This window comes from Nerophis ophidion, linkage group LG25, assembly GCF_033978795.1.
Source record: "Nerophis ophidion isolate RoL-2023_Sa linkage group LG25, RoL_Noph_v1.0, whole genome shotgun sequence".
Lineage (NCBI taxonomy): Eukaryota > Metazoa > Chordata > Actinopteri > Syngnathiformes > Syngnathidae > Nerophis > Nerophis ophidion.
Genome location: NC_084635.1, coordinates 18,023,063 through 18,042,980, shown reverse-complemented (window position 1 = coordinate 18,042,980; position 19,918 = coordinate 18,023,063). Strand labels below are relative to the sequence as shown.

The following is a 19,918-nucleotide window of genomic DNA, read 5'->3' as shown; positions in this document are numbered from 1 at the left end:
GTGGGTTTCAGTAGGCCTTTAAACAAAAAAACCTGTCAAGTGACCCTTTTTTCACTACCAGAAAAATCCAATACAAATTTGAGGTTGGTTCACATCTTTTAATTAAGGCTGCATCACAACCACGTTCTTAGTATGCACTACTATAAGGGAAGAGTGGCGTAGGCCTAAACAATCTATTGTTTTTTTGAAAATATAAAAATATATCCACACACAGCCATCATTATCATTACAGTCACCATCAGCACACAAATGCTATCATTCCTAACATCACCGTCATTGCCTTTTTAAACATCATACATGACCATCAGCAGTGTTACATCATTATTTATTAATACTTTGCTACAGCACACTATATGTGCCAACTGAGGAATCCTATCTGAATTATTGCATTTATACGCTGTTGAAGTTATTAAAAGAAGATTTTTTTTTTTTTTTGTACACTTGATTTGTACAATGTCAGGTGAAGTTACTTCTACTTTTTGGTATTGCATCCTTATTATGAGCTATAGGGGTGTAGAATGTACTGAATAACACACACAAACAAGATTAATGATGACAATCGGGGTTACAAATTGTTAACCAAACAAAAAAGTGTTTTTCAACCGGGCTGGTGGATGACATAAATGATGACTGAACATTTCTAAGCTCCACTTCCTTTACATTAGCACTTAAGAAAAGCTCGTATGTCCATACTTAGTTATTAATAAGCTTTTCAATGGAATACACAGAGAGCACAGCACAGTGAAATGAAGCCAAGGTCGACGGCAGCCGATGAACCTGATTGATACCGGACCTCTAATGACTGCACTAAGCTAAGTATTTACGATAAGAAGTGAACATACCGATGCAGAACACGGTGTTGTGTCATTTGACGAGAACATTGTTTGTTATTCTACACAAAGAAATAACTTTGCAACACCAGTCTGCCATATACACACTTGAACATATATCAATCATATCGTAGCGGTTTCCTCAATTTTCTTTCCAAAACATAGCATCAAATCTAGATCGGAGGTGTCAAACTCGCAGTTATGGCTGCCCTAAATTCACCTGCTTCAAAACAATGAATAAAATATAAACACACTAGTATGATATTATTACACAATTTCCTTCGGAATCATCCATCCATCTTCTTCCGTTTGTCCAAGGTCGGGTCGCGGGGGCAGCAGCCTAAGCAGGGAAGCCCAGACTTTCCTCTCCCCAACCACTTCGTCCAGCTCTTCCCGGGGGATCCCGAGGCGTTCCCAGGCCAGCCGGTAGACATAGTCTTCCCAACGTGTCCTGGGTCTTCCCCGTGGCTCTAAACACCTCCCCAGGGAGGTGTTCGGGTGGCAACCCGACCAGTTACTTGAACCACCTCATCTGGCTCCTCTCGATGTGGAGGAGCAGCGGCTTTACTTTGAGCTCCTCCCGGAGGGCAGAGCTTCTCACCCTATCTCTAAGGGAGCCCCCCTCGGAGGAAACTAATTCCGGCCGCTTGTACCCGTGATCTTGTCCTTTCGGTCATAACCCAAAGCTCATGACCATTGGTGAGGATGGGAACATAGATGGACCGGTAAATTGAGAGCTTTGCCTTCCGGCTCAGCTCCTTCTTCACCACAACGGATCGATACAGCGTCCGCATTACTGAAGACGCCGCACCGATCCGCCTGTCGATCTCACGAGCCGCTCTTCCCTCACTGGTGAACAAGACTCCGAGGTACTTGAACTCCTCCACTAATTGTCATTTTTTATATTACTGTAAATGGGTATTGCTGCCTGTGTTATACCGTAAAATCTACCGTTGTTGTTTTTACAGTGCATGGAAAAGCGGTACCACCTTTTTTGTACGGTAAATTCCTGGCGACGGCGCAGCATGTTTTTTACTATCAAATATTTTTACATTCACATTTAGTAAGAAAAGATCAATTATTTTATCGACACATAAAGGGATTTAATGGTCTTGGTTTTTGTAGCCAAAATGATCACGTTTATCTTGTTATTGTCGTATTGTTGAATGTCTTCAAAAAGTACTCATGGACACACTGAAATCTTTTGAGCTAGTTTTTTTTTTTTGATAAGTAAAATAATTAGACCTCTATTTTGCATGTTTTTGTCACTAGAGTGTCCTGGAGGAAGCTGTGGCATCCTACTCTGTTCAACGCGCTGTAAAATCACCTGTGTCTTGTCTTCCTCTGAGTAAACATCCATCACCCTGATAGGTTCAAGTTAAATAACTTTGTTGCTCAAAACAGCAATCTGTTTGTTTATTAAAGTTTAGATTGGGGGTGTGTTGTTTTCTTAACAGGGAAAGACGATTATGCATACCCAGGAAAATTAAGGCCCGGGGGCCGCATGGGGCCCGTTGAGCTTTTCAATCTGTCCCGCCGGACATTCCCAAATATTAGTTTTAGATCTTTAGGATGGAAAGTTTAGCTGCCATTATGATGTGCACTCTTGTTTTCTAATGACCAGAAGTCTTCAACTCTACTAAGCCTTTCAATGCTTGGAATCCGCATGATATACTAGTTACCTTGGTCATCTAATTAGTTACTATGGTCATCTAATTACTTACTATGGTCATCTAATTACTTACTATGGTGACTATGAAGTATATCAGATTGTAGGTGGGGTTTTTCTCACTATGTTTGTTGCATTTTGGTTGCGTTTCTGTTGATATTAAAATATGTCGTCAATATTCAGTGTTTTGTCGTTCATAGTTGATATGGTAAATCTCACATTATTTATTTTAATGTACATTCTGGGTGTCTCATTCAGTAAAAAAAAAAAAAAAAAATTCAAATTCCATTCTGTTTGCTAAGACGCTCCGTCATCACGTTTTTAGCTTCCAATCATTATTGTGAGGGTTTGTATTAGTGTTCCTAAAAATAAATACACTGGCCCCCAGACATACTTTTTTTTATCTAAATGTGGCCCCCATGAGTAAAATAATTGCCCAGGACTGCGTTAATGTCTCTTGTATTCATGTTAGTATTTGAACCGAGGATGTCGTTGTGGCTTGTGCAGCCCTTTGAGAAACTTGTGATTTAGGGCTATATAAATAAACATTGATTGATTGATTGATTTAAGCAAGCAGGCCTAAATACTAACTGTCTTGAGAGTTTATCAAGGTGAGGTTATCAATCACGGTTTTTCGATCATTTTGAATTACAAGGGTTTTACAAACTTTCGGGAGTTTTACCACGGCTATCTCTGATATCATCTAAAATCAGGCAGAAGGTGGTGTACACCCTGGACAAGTCGCCCCCTGATCGCAGGGCCTAGCTGAGATAGGCTCCAGCGCCCCGCCGCGACCCCGAAGTGAATAAGCGGTAGAAAAATGGATGGATGGATGGATCTTTCATATCGCTTATCGATTCATCCCTTAGACCAGTGCTTCTCTAATAGAGGGGCAGACCCCACAGTGGGTGGGAGCTCTGAGGTGTTAATCAAAAGGCTCAACCAGGCAATAGAACCAAGTATAGGATAAAGTGAGAAAGAAAATACACAAGTCTTCAGTTTAGTGACATGTAGGTGCTGGTGACAGCAACTCAGAGAGTGGCTTGTGCAGATAAATAAATAAATACATATATATATATATATATATATATATATATATATACATATATATAAAAGCCTATAAATAATATATATATTTACTTATATATATGTATATATATATACATACATATATATATATATATATAAATATATATATATATATATATATATATTATTTTTAGGCTTTTGCAGACCATATAAAATGATGTGGAATTTGACACCTGTAATCTAGATAATCCCGGATACCATTTTTCTGGAGCGCTTTGGAAAATGAAACGTTGCTCAATATTGCAGAAATTACTGAATTTTTGCAATATTTGCAATAAGCAGATAAAAAAAAGGCTACTTTTGGAAAGTTTGTATACTGAGCACTACAGTGTCATTTCTTCTTTTTTGTTATAGAGGGAAGGATACATTTCATTTCATGCATATTGTTAGAATGACTATACACGTCTAAAGGCCGAAAAAGGAAAAAAAAAAAGCTTAGTGACTCCCCGCCTCCCTATCTCAAGCGTGGCGACCTGTGAACCAACTCATCAGTCCCATTCTCGTAGGTGGAGACGTTTAGTTTCTCCTCGCCAGCAGGATGGCCCCCAACAAAATGGCCCCCACGGCAACGACGGCGCCGCCGATGAGGAAGGGCTTCAGGTGCTCCAGACAGTCCGTGCTGCAGGCGTCTTCCGCCGCCCCATCCTGGGTAGGTGGAATCTCCGGTTCGGGCGTGGCGGGGGCGGGTTCAGCCTTACGCGGGGCTGCCGGCTCCTTCTTCTCCGCTTTGGATGGCCCTTTGGGCGTGGGAGCTGTGGGCTTGGCCTTGGCTTCCATGGATTCTGGGACTGAAGTGTGGTCTGGTCAGGACGAGTCTTTATAAGGTCAGCTCTGTACTGCTTCACTGGGGGGAGAGAGCAAACAGACGCCAAGATAATCCTGATAATTTGGGCTCAGACCCCCAGTATCCAGTATTCACAACACTTCACTTTCCCCACATTTTGTTATGTTATAGCAGGGGTTGGGCATCTTTTTGCTGAGAGAGCCATGAAAGCCAAATATTTATAAATGTATTTCCGCGAGAGCCATATAATATTTTTAGCACTAATACAACTGTCAGGTTCAAACACTGATGACATCTATTAAACAGACAAGAAGCAAGGAATTAAACAGAGACAGGATTCAATTTAGCTCAATGACAATGTCGTCCCCCACTCTGACAAGAGAATTCTACGCCTCCTCTTTTATTTGGACTTCCCCTGATTACAACAACTAAATGCGTGCATCTCTTATTCTTTTTAATAACATTGTTATTCTGAAGCTAACCAATAATAAATAAAATACTTTTGACATCTTGAACAGGTGCGATAGAAATGGATGGATGGATTCAAATGCATGAGAATGTTTTATATTTTAAACGTTATTTTTAACACTGTGATTACTAGCGGAATTACTAATTACTTATCGTGTTAAGCAACGTCAACTAAGATTTATCTGAGAGCCAGATGCAGTCATCAATAGAGCCACATCTGGCTCTAGAGCCATAGGTTCCCTACCACTATGTTATAGCCTTATTCCAATATGGAATAAGTTAATTTCTTTCCTCAAAATTCTACAGACAATACACCATGTCAGTGTACTTTTTTTTTCCATATTACAAATTGATTTAAAATAAAAAAAATAACATGTACACAAGTGAAGTGAACTATATTTATAAAGCGCTTTTTCTCTAGTGACTCAAAGTGCCTTACATAGTGAAACCCAACATCTAAGTTACATTTAAACCAATGTGGGTGGCACTGGGAGCAGGTGGGTAAAGTGTCTTGCCCAAGGACACAACGGCAGTGACTAGGATGGCGGAAGCGGGGATCGAACCTGTAACCCTCAAGTTGCTGGCACGGCCGCTCTACCAACCGAGCAATACCACCCCACATAAGTATGTACAGCCTTTGCTCAATACTTTGTTGATGCACCTGTCATGATTTGTTGCCCGGATCATGTTTTGTTTAGTTTGGTATTTCCTCGGTTGTCAATCGAGTTCTGTTTCCACACCTTAGTTTGTTTCTTTTGTTGCCATGGGTGCTGATTAGCGTCACCTGCCTCTGATTAGTGGTCGGGACGCTAACCGGCTCCAGGTCACTAATCAGAGATCGCCTCTCGCGCAGTTACGTTGGTTCTTTTGCTTCTTGTTCTTGTTTTGGCTTGTTCCGAACTTTAGCTTCCCGTGCCATAGGCACCCTTTTGTATTTTGGGCTTGATTTATCGGAATAAATTGAATTATTATATTTATATAGCGCTTTTCTCTAATGACTCAAAGCCCTTTTACATAGTGAAACCCAATATCTAAGTTACATTTAAACCAGTGTGGGTGGCACTGAGTCCAGGTGGGTAAAGTGTCTTGCCCAAGGACACAACGGCAGTGACTAGGATGGCGGAAACGGGTATCCAACCTGGAACCCTGAAGTTGCTGGCTGTTACGTTTCACGTAGTGGTTTGTGTTTGTGTTTCTTCTTGTTTTGTTTGAACAGGTCACACTCAATCACGACCTCTGCTGCCAATCAACCGGTTCCTGTTCCCAGCTGTTCCTCATTTCACCTTTTGATCAGCCAGCCAATCCCGGTCCAGCATTCATCATCCTATGTTGCTTAAAACCACCTGCTCACCGCCGGACGGGGTGGATTCTTTTTTTCTGACATGCTGTGTGGAGTTTTGGTAGAAGCTATTTTGTTTTTGTAATCATTTTTGTTAAGCTCTTTGCTAAAATTTCGCCACCTGTTTTTTTGTCTTCCTTTTTGATTTACCTTTCAACTTTTGTAAGTATCTGCAGTCTAGTCTTGGGAAAGGTTAAAAAGAGGCCTCTATACACTACACACGTAGGGTTTGTTTGTGTATAGAGACACCACACTGCAACAAGTCAGTGTTCATAAACAAGAATAAAAAATACAAAAATGAGGAATATTTTACTTGAGCTGAGCAAAATCATCTGCTAATAGAACAATAAAATGTGGCTAGTCAAGAATTTCCAAAACAAGTAAAATTAGCTAACCTCAATGAACCCAAAAATACCTTAAAATAAGTATATTGTCACTAATAATGTCATGTTCTGTGATCACATTTTGTTTAGTTATGTTCTGTTGGTTTAAGACTCTTTTTAGTTCCTGTTTACCCTCCATTGTTTTGTCACCATGACGACAGATTAGTTCACCTGTACTCATATGGACTCACGCACCTGATTTGTTTAGAACTCACGCACCTATGTTAATCATGTCATTATTACTTAAGCTTGTAGTTGCCAGGCAGTCGGGCTGGTGTCATTGTTGTTGCTCCATACTCTGTTCACTCTGGTTATGTATCGCTCTGCTCATTTCCTTCCAAATAAGTTTTGTTTATCCATGTCATGTTTAGCGAGTCTTTTGTTTCGTATCCATAGTTTTGCCTTTGTGGTAGTTTTTTTTTTTTTAGCCAAGTTTGTTCTTCGCCTTGTGCGCGCCTTTAGTTTGCCCTTTTTTTTAATAGATAAATTAAAATATGTCTTTACCTTCACGCCATGTCCCGTCACTTTCCTTTGCATTCCGGGAAAACAAACCACACCATAGTCCACGTTTTGACAAATAACCGTACTACTATATGAGTACGTATTTTCTATTGTTTCATTGAAAATATTACAGCAAAGTCCATTTCGCAGTCATCTGTTTTAATATTAGACACATTGTGTCAAAGTCATGAATTTTTTTTAATGCATGAAATAAGAAATTATTACTTCAAAAAACAGTTTTATACTTGTGAGTGTTGACACAGATTTGCAACAGTTGATATTCTAGTTTTAAGCATATTTTACTCAATATAGGTTATAAAATCACAGCCACAAGCTGTAATATCTTACTGAGATCATTTAGGACCAAAACCCTTAAAACAAGTAAAACACTCCAACATAGAATCTGTTTAGTGAGAAGAATTCTCTTATCAGACAGAAAATGAGCAAATATCACCCTTATTTGAAAACAACTTTTTAAGCTAGTAGTTGCCAGGCAGTCGGGCTGGCGTCATTGTTGTTGCTCCATGCTCTGTTCACTCTGGTTATGTATCGCTCTGCTCATTTCCTTCCAAATAAGTTTTGTTTATTCATGTTACGTTTAGCGAGTCTTTTGTTTCATATCCATAGTTTTGCCTTTGTGGTAGTTTTTGTTTTTTTGCCAAGTTTGTTCTCCTCCTTGTGGGCGCCTTTAGTTTGCACTTTTTTTTTTTTATATAGATAAATTAAAACATGTACTACATTCATGCCATGTCCCGTCACCTTCCTTTGCATTCCGGGAAAACAAAGCACACCATAGTCCACGTTTTGACAAATAACTGTACTACTATATGAGTACCTATTTTTTATTGTTTCATTGAAAATATAACAGCAAAGTCCATTTCGCTGTCATCTGTTTTAATATGAGACACAATTGTGTCAAAGTCATGAATTTTTTTTTTTATGCATGAAATAATAAATTATTACTTCAAAAAAGAGTTTTATACTTGTGAGTGTTGACACAGATTTGCAACAGTTGATATTTACTTTCAAGCATGTTTTACTCAATATAGGTAATAAAATCGCAGCCACAAGCTGCACTATCTTACTGAGATCATTTAGGACCAAAACCCTTAAAACAAGTAAAACACTCCAACATAAAATCTGCTTTGTGAGAAGACTTCTCACAATAGGGATACAGGCTAACCTCCTCCAACCTCCACGGACAAAGGTTCGAACAATGGGAGACCGGGCTTTCTGCTCCGCTGCTCCCAGTCTGTGGAACGCTCTCCCTGACCACCTGAGGGCACCTCAGACTGTGGATGCTTTTAAAAAAGGCTTAAAAACCCATCTTTTTAAAAAAGCCTTTCTATAGACATGCATGCTGGTTGTAGCTATTGGGCTGTTTCTAGTTTTATATTTTATTTATTTTTATTATTACTATTTTTTTACACTGTGGCACTTGGTTGGCTCAACGTAAAGTGCTTTTACAAATAAAATCTATTATTATAATTATTATTATAGGTTTTTGGTTTATGCTAATTAAATAGTTTTAGTTAGTCCGCATACTATTCTTTTCTAGAAGTGTATTTTGGTATGTTTTGTTAATGTCTTTCACAGCACCTGTCTTGTTGTGACCTCCACACCCCCTCCATGGTTACTTTTGAATAACACTAGTTTTTGTTTTCAATTCTTGGCTTCGGTGTCTTTATTTTACAACTTATTTGGTTTATGCACTTTTATTTTTCGTCCCCCTACGATCCCTAGACTCTGAGCCATCTGGGAACGTAACACTGGCACGGCCGCTCTACCAACTGAGCCCTAATCATTCCTGCACGCTGTTTCCTGACTGCAAAAACTGAAATCGAAGTAAGATTAAATATCTCAAATAAGGGTGATATTTGCTTATTTTTTGCCTGATAAGAGAATTCTTCTCAATAAGCAGATTTTATGTTGGAGTGTTTTACATGTTTTAAGGGTGTTAAGAATTCTCCATGTTATTTACGTTTCAAATACTTTATTTTGAAGCATTTCTTGACAGTGTCACTTCCGCTTTCTTTCTGTTGGTGTCACTTCCGCTTCCCGTTTGATGTGTGTTAATGTGTGCTGACTTGTTTCTCTGTTATGTTTTAATGGGTGCTCTAGTCCTTGACTATGTGAGTATGTTAATTATTATATAAGAATCATTTAGTTTATTAATAGACATCACTCTGTTTGTGTAACATTTACTGGTGTTTTATTAATATTATTAGTGCTGTGTTGTCAGAATGCTACGAGCTTACATCTCCCTGTTTAGGATAGCATTGCTGCTACTAATGTGGCTAGTTCAGGGGTCGGGAACCTTTTTGGCTGAGAGAGCCAAAAAGCCAAATATTTAAAAATGTATTTCCGTAAGAGCCATATAATATTTTTTTTAACACTGAACACAACTAAACACGTGCATTTTTAAGTAAGACCAACATTTCTAGAGTATAATAGGTCTCTTATTCTTTGTAATAACTTTGTTATTCTGAAGCTAACTATGGAGGGGGCGTGGCCTGTGGGCCTGCAATGAACCGGGGTGTGCCAGGACCGGCCTCTAAATCAGCGACAGGTGCGCAGAAGGCCCACCTGGGCCTTGTTATCTAATCACCTGTCACTCTGTTATAAGCAGCAGCCAGGAGGATAGACGGGGTTGGGGCTGGAACCAGAGCGCGAGCGAAAACGAAAAATAAAAATAAAATTGCTGGAAAGCAACTGAGGGACTTAGTGAAAAATAAAACAATATTGTAACCCTGAAACAGGCTCTCATGTCGGTGCTTGGTGGTCTCAAGAACCCCCAGGAGGGCAAGCCCCACACTAACCAATTATAAATAAATAACTTCTTACCATTAACGCAACTTCTTGAACAGGTGCGGTAGAAACAAATGGATGGAATTAAAAATGCATGAGAATGTTTTATATTTTGAACATTATTTTTAACACTGTGATTACAAGTGGAATTATTCATTATTTATCGTGTTAAGCAATGCCTGCTCAGATTTATCCGAGAGCCAGATGCAGTCATCAAAAGAGCCACATCTGGCTCCCGAGCCATAGGTTCCCTACCCCTGGGGTAGTTCATGTGCCATTGTGAAAATGCAATATATTATGTCTCTAGTACTTTACTTAGAGCAGGGGTCGGGAACCTTTTTGACTGAAAGAGCCAAGAAGCCAAATATTTTAGAATGTATTTACTTAAGAGCCATATTATATTTTTTTAACACTGAACACAACTAAACGCGTGCATTTTTAAGACTAACATTTCTAGAGTATAATAGGTCTCTTATTCTTTGTAATAACATTGTTAATCTGAAGCTAAATGTGGAGGGGCGTGGCCTGTGGGCCTGCAACATAGCGGGGTGTTGCCAGGATCAGCCTTGAAATCAACGACAGGTGTGTAGATGGCCCACCTGGGCCTTGTTATGTAATCATCTGTCGCTCTGTTATAAGCAGCAGCCAGGAGGAGAGACGGGGGTGGGGCTGGAGCCAGAGCGTGAGCGAGAATGAAAGAGAAAAAGACAATTGCTGGAAAGCAACTGAGAGACTAATTGAAAAATAAAACAATATTGTAACCCTGAAACAGGCTCTCATGTCGGTGCTTGGTGGTCTGAAGAACCCACAGGAGGGCAAGCCCCACACTAACCAATAATAAATAAATAACTTCTTACCTTTAACGCAACTTCTTGAACAGGTGCGGTAGAAAACGGATGGATGGATTAAAAATGCATGAGAATGTTTTATATTTTGAACGTTATTTTTAACACTGTGATTATAAGTGGAATTATTTATTACTTATTGTGTTAAGCAATGTCAGCTCAGATTTATCCGAGAGCCAGATGCAGTCATCAAAAGAGCCACATCTAGCTCGCGAGCCATAGGTTCCCTACCCCTGACTTAGAGCATATCTATAGGCATGATATATATATATATTGTTGTTTAGATAAATTACATAAATGTTGATGGGTGTTTTTTTGTGGTTTACAGATACTAACTGCACCTAATATAACCCAATATGCACCATTAAAGTTGGAAGAGTCCAAATGATGACCGCGTGTTCTCTGACCGGAACCCCAATGTGGTCAATATCCCAAAAAAACAGTAGCAGAGTTTAATACTCAACAAAGGGTTTTGGTCCTAAATGATCTCAGTAAGATATTACAGCTTGTTATGACCTGTATTGAGTAAAACATGCTTGAAACTAGAATATCAACTGTTGCAAAGCTGTGTCATCAACACCCACAAGAATAAAACTACTTTTTTTTTTTTTTTAAGTAATAATTTTACTTCAAGCATGACAAAAAAACATGATGCCGAGAGCATATCATTAAGTCAAGGCAATGGCACTAGCATTTACTTAATTTAAGAATATTTTTTCAACATATTGAGCAAGAAAGTCTCATTTCTTTTTCTACCCAGATAATTGCACTTGTTATTATTGAGAATATACTTATTTTAAGGTATTTTTGGGTTCATTGAGGTTAGCTAATTTTACTTATTTTGGAAAGTCTTCACAAGCCGAATATTCATGTTCTATCGGCAGATAATTTTGCTTAGTTAAAATAAAGTACCCCTATTTTTGTAATTTTTTTTTGACTTTTTGCAGTGCATCTGCATCTTAGGGAAACGACCAGCGCATAAACATGTAACCCAGACGTGACAGCACCTTTGGCGGCAAGTACAGCCTCAAGTCTTTTTGAATACGATGCCGTAAGCTTGGTACACCTATCTTTGGGCAATTTGGCCCATTCCTCTTTGCAGCACCTCTCAAGCTCCATCAGGTTGGATGGGAAGCATTGGTTTTCATCCAGGATGTCTCTGTACGTTCCAACATTCACCTTAGTCTAGTCAGGGAACTCTTTGGGAGACTATGGTCCAGATCAGGGGGGCACCGGGTTGCCCGTAAGGACCAGATGAGTTGCCCGCTGGCCTGTTCTAAAAATAGCTCAAATAGCAGCACTTACCAGTGAGCTGCCTCTATTTTTTAAATTGTATTTATTTACTAGCAAGCTGGTCTCGCTTTGCTCGACATTTTTAATTCTAAGAGAGACAAAACTCAAATAGAATTTGAAAATCCAAGCAAATATTTGACTTGGTCTTCACTTGTTTTACTTTGCTTCTTATAACTTTCAGAAAGACAATTTTAGAGAAAAAATACAACCTTAAAATTATTTTAAGATTTTTAAACACATACACCTTTTTACCTATTAAATTCCTTCCTCTTCTTTCCTGACAATTTACATCAATGTTCAAGTATTTTTTTTATTTTTTTATTGTAAAGTATAATAAATACATTTTAATTTAATTATTCAATTTAGCTTCTGATTTTTCAACAAATAATATTTGTGAAATACCCCAAAAGGTTGGATGGATTTCTTCAAACTTATTATGATTAAAATTCTAATAAATTATTCTGGCAAATCTAGAACATCTTTAGAATTACATTTAAATCTTATTTCAAAGTCTTTTGAATTTCTTTTAAAATTTTTGTTCTGGAAAATCTAGAAGAAATAATGAATTGTCTTTGTTAGAAATATAGCTTGGTCCAATTTGTTATATATTCTAACAAAATGCAGATTGGATTTTAACCTATTTAAAACATGTCATCAAAATTCTAAAATTAATCTTAATCAGGAAAAATTTCTAATGATGTTCCATAAATTCTTATTTTTAATTTTTTCAAAAACATTCGAATTAGCTAGTTTTTCTCTTCTTTTTTTCGGTTGAATTTTGAAATTTAAAGAGTCAAAATTAAAGATAAACTGTGTTTCAAAATTAAATTTTCTTTTTTTTTCCTGTTTTCTCCTCTTTTAAACCGTCAAGTCTTTTTTTCATCATTTATTCTCTACAAAAAACCTTCCGTAAAAGGAAAAAAAATGTACGACTGAATGACAGACAGAAATACCCATTTATATATATATATATATATATATATATATATATATATATACATATATATATATATATATATATATATATATATATGTGTGTAGGGGCTCCACGGTGGGAGAGGGGTTAGTGCGTCTGCCTCACAATACGAAGGTCCTGCAGTCCTGGGTTCAAATCCAGGCTCGGGATCTTTCTGTGTGGAGTTTACATGTTCTCCCCGTGAATGCGTGGGTTCCCTCCGGGTACTCCGGCTTCCTCCCACTTCCAAAGACATGCACCTGGGAATAGGTTGATTGGCAACACTAAATTGGCCCTAGTGTGTGAATGTGAGTGTGAATGTTGTCTGTCTATCTGTGTTGGCCCTGCAATGAGGTGGCGACTTGTCCAGGGTGTACCCCACCTTCCGCCCGATTGTAGCTGAGATAGGCGCCAGCGCCCCCCGCGGCCCCGAAAGGGAATAAGCGGTAGAAAATGGATGGATATATATATATATATATATATATATATATATACATATATATATATATAAAAGGTAAATTGAGCAAATTGGCTATTTCTGGCAATTTATTTAAGTGTGTATCAAACTGGTAGCTTTTCGCATTAATCAGTACCCAAGAAGTAGCTCTTGGTTTCAAAAACATTGGTGACCCCTGGTCTAGATAGATATTACTTTATTGATTCTTTCAGGAGCGTTCCCTCGGGAAAATTACAATTCCAGCAGCAGTGTACAGAATTGAGATCAAATTTTAAAAGTAAAAAGTAAATAAAGGGGGTATGAACGCCAACAAAATAGAAAATTATTACAGTAAGAATACAAATAAAAGCAACAATGAGAATACAAATATAACAGTAAAATAAGAATATAACAAAAGAAACTAGGCAGTTAGAGGGAAAGATGAATGCAGCAACATAAAGAGACATGCCGGAAGAAAATCAATGCTTCGCATCCAACCTGATGGCGCTTGAGAGGTACTGCAAAAAGGAATGGGCGAACCTGCCCGAAGTTGGGAGTGTCGTCATAAAGACTTGAGGCTGTAATTGTTGCCAAAGGTGCATCAACAAACCATTGAGCAAAGGCTATGAATACTTATGTATTTATATGATGTTTTAATAAATTTGCAATTAGAAAAAAACAAACTTCCCAATATAGTAATAGGGTATTTTTTGTAAAAATTTTGAGGACAAAAATTAATTTACTGCGATGAGTTGGTGACTTGTCCAGGGTGTTCCCTGCCTTCTGCCCGATTGTAGCTGAGATAGGCAGCCCCCCGCGAACCCAAAGGGAATAAGCAGTAAAAAATGGATGGATGGATAAATAGAAACAAAATAGAAAAGTATTACAATAGGAATACAAATAAAAAGCAACAATGAGAATAAAATAAAACAGTAAAACAAGAATATAACTAGAGAAACTAGGCAGTTGGAGGGAAAGATGAATGCAGCAATGTAAAGAGACATGCCGGAAGAAAACCAATGTTTCACATTCAACCTGATGGCGCTTGAGATGCCCGAAGACAGGTGTGTTGTCATAAAAACTTGAGGCCGTAATTGCTGAGCAAAGACTGCGAATACTTCTGTACTTATGTGATGTTTTAAATGTTTTAATAAATTTGCAATTGCAAAAAACACCTAAACTTTCTAATTATAGTTAAGGGGTATTTTTTGTAAAATTTTGAGGACAAAAATGAATTAATTACATTTTGGAATAAGTCTATAAATGTGGACGAATACTTCCGAATCCATCCATCCATTTTCTACCGCTTGTCCCTTTTGGGGTAGTGGGAGGTCTCTGGAGCCTATCTCAGCTGCGTTCGGGCGGAAAGTGGGGTACACCTTGGACAAGTCGCCACCTCATCACAGGGCCAACACAGATAGACAACATTCACACTCACAGTCACACACTAGGGACAATTTAGTGTTGCCAATCAACCTATCCCCAGGTGCATGTTTTAAAATTTTGAGGACAAAAAATAATTACCATAATTCAAGGAATTATGGTAATTCATATTTACCTATGATAATTAAGCATGCGCCTGCCTTGAATTACTGCCGGGTTAAACTAATTTCGCAAAATAATTAGCGCACGCTTAGTATTACTGCCAGGTCAAACTCGCGAGGTCACGAGTGACACTTCCCCTGTCATCATTTTCAAAATGGAGGAGGCTGATTTCAATACAGGTAATTTGAAATCGCATAAAGGGAAGAAGATTGAGAGCTATTCAGTAGGATTTAAGGTCCAAGCTATTGAATACCGGTATGCTAAAAAGAACAGCAAGCAGCTATGTTTTATTAATATACCGTAGCTGCGTCTGTCAAATATGAGTCATTAAATGACTCCCGCCTCCTGGTGGTAGAGGGTGCTAGTGATCCTTCTTGCGACTACTCGGCTGCAGAAGAAGTGACAATGAGTGACGTGAAATGTGCTGGAACGGATATGACGCGGCGGGTGCACGACGGACCTTTTAGGATGTAACACCACTACTCCTATGCTGGCTATGTAAACAACCGGGCTGAAATAAAGCATGTTCCAGTCCTAAATACCCAGTGTATTATTTATACAATAACACTTCATGGTGGCAGCGGTGGGATAAAGAGATCACCCACGGAGCAGAACGGGAGGGGGAGTTGTCCGAGGAGGATTCTGTTGTCGCCCGCACTTGAGGAGTCGAGCTAACTGATAGCAGCAGGCTGATAGCAGTTTTCTAAACTGGACTTTCAATCGAAGCAGGAGGTAATAAAGGAAGATCTCCATCGAGACTTTTAAAACTGAAGAAAGATAAGGAAGACTTCTATAAACAAGTTATCGATGCTTTTGATCAGAAGGAGCTGGCATGGACTTCATTTATAAGTAAAGGTAAGACCATAATAACTTTTTTTTTAATTAAATGTGCTTTTCATGATGGTATCCTTACATCACACTAATTTTTTACTGCATGCCTTTGGTAAGTGCCGGAGTGAGCAGAGGTTTTAAAATAATTAGCGCATGCTTACCTTTACCGCATGCCTTTGGTAAGCGCAGCAGTGAGAAGAGGTTTTAAATTAATTAGCGCCCCGTCGGCAATTTAAGGAAATACGGTAATTCCATTTTGGAATACGGCCATAACGTACCAAAATGTGGAGAGAAAAAATTACGCCCTGCCAATACCTCCATATGCACTGTTCAAATGTTAAAACATGATCATGGAACCAGCATCCTCTGCAGGGAACATTTGAGTCTTGCATATTTTATTTATTTATATATATATATTTTTTTAATAAACCCAACACAAATGTCCACTGCAGAGGAAGCAGGTTCACACAATGATTTAGCAGTCATGTGGAAGCAGGGCCTTTACTTTGACCTTGAGGAAATATTAACAGGGCGGGTGCATAATTAGTCTTAATGCATTCTTAGTATTATGTCTCATGCTTTTGCTTAGGGGTGGGGGGGACCTGTCTCATTACAGCACTGCGTCCTTTTCAGTAGACGAAGACAAACAGCTTGTGTAACGTGCAACACCACTACGGCTGCTGTAGACGCAGCACTTATTCATGGTCACGGTCTAAATATTTGATTTAAGTGTGGAACCTTGATGCAATGTAGTGCAGATGTGATCTAAATGTCCAACTCCATGAGTCATGCATGGGACTAGAAATGGAGGACAAGATGGAGGAAGAACGCATAGACGGGCCTGATTTCTATTCAGAGCGTCGGTGAAAGTTCACATGAGCCCCATCATGAACTGACATCAGTAAATGTGTGATGGGGGAATGAGAATTGTGGACACATAAGATAAAACATGCCTACTAATACATCCTGCTGCTGTTTATATGGTGAGAGACAAAATGGACATAACATACCTCTCCTGCAGCTCGCTGGCAATTAGTGGAATAATGCACGTCTGGACTCAACGCAGCGGTCTCTGGATGCCCTTAATGTAAGAAAATGACAGAAAGCAGAGAGATGGAGGACACAGGAGGGAGAAGAAGAGCAGAGGAGGGATGTACCATCTGGCGCTCAAGATGGGGGGTGGAGTCTATTTTTGGATGCCCGTCTATCCAACCTGTTGTATTTCAGTTAGGCAGAAAATACAACAATGTATGTTTTTTTCTAGAGATGTTCGGGAATGGATTTTTTGCCGATGTACCGATATTGTCCAACTCTTAATTACCGATTCCGATATCAACCGATACTGATACATACAATCATGGAATTAACACAGCCCTGTGATGAGGTGGCGACTTGTCCAGGGTGTACCACGCCTTCCGCCCAAATGCAGCTGAGATAGGCTCCCGCGACCCCGGAGGCAATAAGCTGTGAAAATGGATGGATGGATGGATATCAACCGATACCGATATGTACAGTCATGGAATGAACACAGCCCTATGATGAGGGGGCGACTTGTCCAGGGTGTACCACGCCTTCCGCCCGAATGCAGCTGAGATAGGCTCCCGCAACCCCGAAGGGAATAAGCGGTAGAAAATGGATTGGTGGATGGATATCAACCGATACCGATATATACAGTCATGGAATTAACACAGCCCTGTGATGAAGTGGCGACTTGTCCAGGGTGTACCACGCCTTCCGCCCGAATGCAGCTGAGATAGGCTCCCGCGACCCCGAAGGCAATAAGCTGTGAAAATGGATGGATGGATGGATATCAACCGATACCGATATGTACAGTCATGGAATGAACACAGCCCTATGATGAGGGGCGACTTGTCCAGGGTATACGCCGCCTTCCGGCCGAATGCAGCTGAGATAGGCTCCCGCGACCCCGAAGGGAATAAGCGGTAGAAAATGGATGGGTGGATGGATATCAACCGATACTGATATATACAGTCATGGAATTAACACAGCCCTGTGATGAGGTGGCGACTTGTCCAGGGTGTACACCGCCTTCTGCCCGAATGCAGCTGAGATAGGCTCCCGCGACCCCGAAGGCAATAAGCGGTGAAAATGGATGGATGGATGGAATTAACACATTCTTATGCCTAATTTTGTTGTGATGCCCCGCTGGATTCATTAAACAATGTAACAAGATTTTCCAAAATAAATCAACTCAAGTTATGGAAAAAAAATTAAATGCCAACATGTCACTGCCATATTTATTATTGAAGTCACAAAGTGCATTTTTTTTTTTTACATGCCTCAAAACAGCAGCTTGGAATTTGGGACATGCTCTCCCTGAGAGAGCATGAGGAGGTTGAGGTGGGCGGGGTTGGGGGGGCTTGGTAGGGGGTAGCGGGGGTGTATATTGTAGCGTCCCGGAAGAGTTAATGCTGCAAGGGGTTCCGGGTATTTGTTCTGTCGTTTATGTTGTGTTACGGTGTGGATGTTCTCCCGAAATATGTTTGTCATTCTTGTTTGGTGTGGGTTCACAGTGTGGCGCATATTTGTAACAGTGTTAAAGTTGTTTATACGGCCACCCTCAGTGTGACCTGTATGGCTGTTGACCAAGTATGCCTTGCCTTCGCTTGTGTGTGTGAAAAGCTGTGGAAATTATGTGATTGGGCAAAGGCAGTGCCTTTAAAGTTAATTGGGGCACTGTACATCTCCCATGTACACAGCGCGGCATTTTAAAAAGACATTCATTTTACTTTTTTAAAACCAATACTGATAATATCCGATATTACATTTTAAAACATTTATCGGCCGATAATATCGGCAGTCCGATATAATCGGACATCTGTTGTTTTTTCCTTATGTGTGATTGTGTATAGCGTTCATTATTTAATGGAGAAAAAGTCACACAATTTATTAAACAAACAGCACAATATGATTCATTGCCAGCACAAACCTGCACCATTTGGCATCCATCCATCCATTTTCTACAGCTTGTCCCTTTCAAGGTGGCGGGGGGTTGCCGGAACTTATCTCAGCTGCATTCGGGCGGAAGGCGGGGGTACGCCCTGGACAAGTCGCCACCTTATCGCAGGCATAAATATGTTTATATTAAAACTATTATAACATGTTTTTAAATTCCTAATCATATGAACCACGTGCTGTGATGAGGTGGCGACTTGTCCAGGGTGAACCCAGCCTTCTGCCTGAATGCAGCTGAGATAGGCTCCAGCAAACCCCAAAAGGAAAGGGGTAGAAATTGGATGGATGGATGAACCACGTGATCCTTCAACGCCAGCTATCAATGTGTATAAACACCAATAGTGCTGGATCAGTGATGGAGTGCAATTGGGTCAATATTGTTCAGTTACATATTTGTGTTGAAATATATTTGTATATGTATATATATTTTTTAAATAATTATTAGGGCAGGCGTCGGGAGCCTTTTTGGCTGAGAGAGCCATAAAAGCCAAATATTGTAAAATGTATTTCCATGAGAGCCATGTAATATTTTTAAACACTGAATACAACTAAATGCGTGCATTTTTAAGTAAGACCTATATTTTTAGACGATAAGTCTTTTTCTTTTTAATAACATTGTTTTTTCTGAAGCTAACCAATAATAAATAAAATACTTCTTACCAATAATGCAACATGTTGAATAGGTGCGGTAGAAAACGGATGGATGGTTTAAAATGCATGATAATTTTTTATATTTGTAACTTTATTTTTAACACTGTGGTTACTGTGATTATTCCTTACGTATCGTGTTAAGCAATGTCAGCTAAGATTTATCTGATTTATCATCAAACGAGCCACATCTGGCTCGAGAGCCATGGGTTCCCTACCTTGTTTTAGGGACTACGGACAAAAATTACCATATTCTCTATAATCTGGCATGTTTATATAGATATGTATATATTAATGTACTTTGTTGTGCACTGTCCCTATCTTAGAAAAAAAATTGTTTACGTCGTTGATATATATATATATATTTTTTTATTACAATGGTGGAAACATGAAGGTTTTGAAAGGATTTGAATGAGAGCCAATAGTTTGTGTTTATTCATTCTAGTTTATTTTTTGCTCTCTCATTTGTATGTGAAAAATTAAGGGAATAATTTTAACAGGCATTATCGTTATTGTCT

The 19,918-nt window shown here is 39.2% G+C and overlaps 1 long non-coding RNA gene across 1 annotated transcript; it reads right to left on the bottom strand.

The window, feature by feature from the left end:
- Positions 1-77: 77 nt before the first annotated feature.
- LOC133542899 (uncharacterized) lies at positions 78-16,924 on the bottom strand. Its single transcript, XR_009804241.1, has 2 exons — positions 16,787-16,924; positions 78-4,432 (listed from the first exon to the last, which is right to left on the bottom strand). It is a non-coding gene; the product is annotated as an uncharacterized LOC133542899 (long non-coding RNA).
- Positions 16,925-19,918: the final 2,994 nt, after the last annotated feature.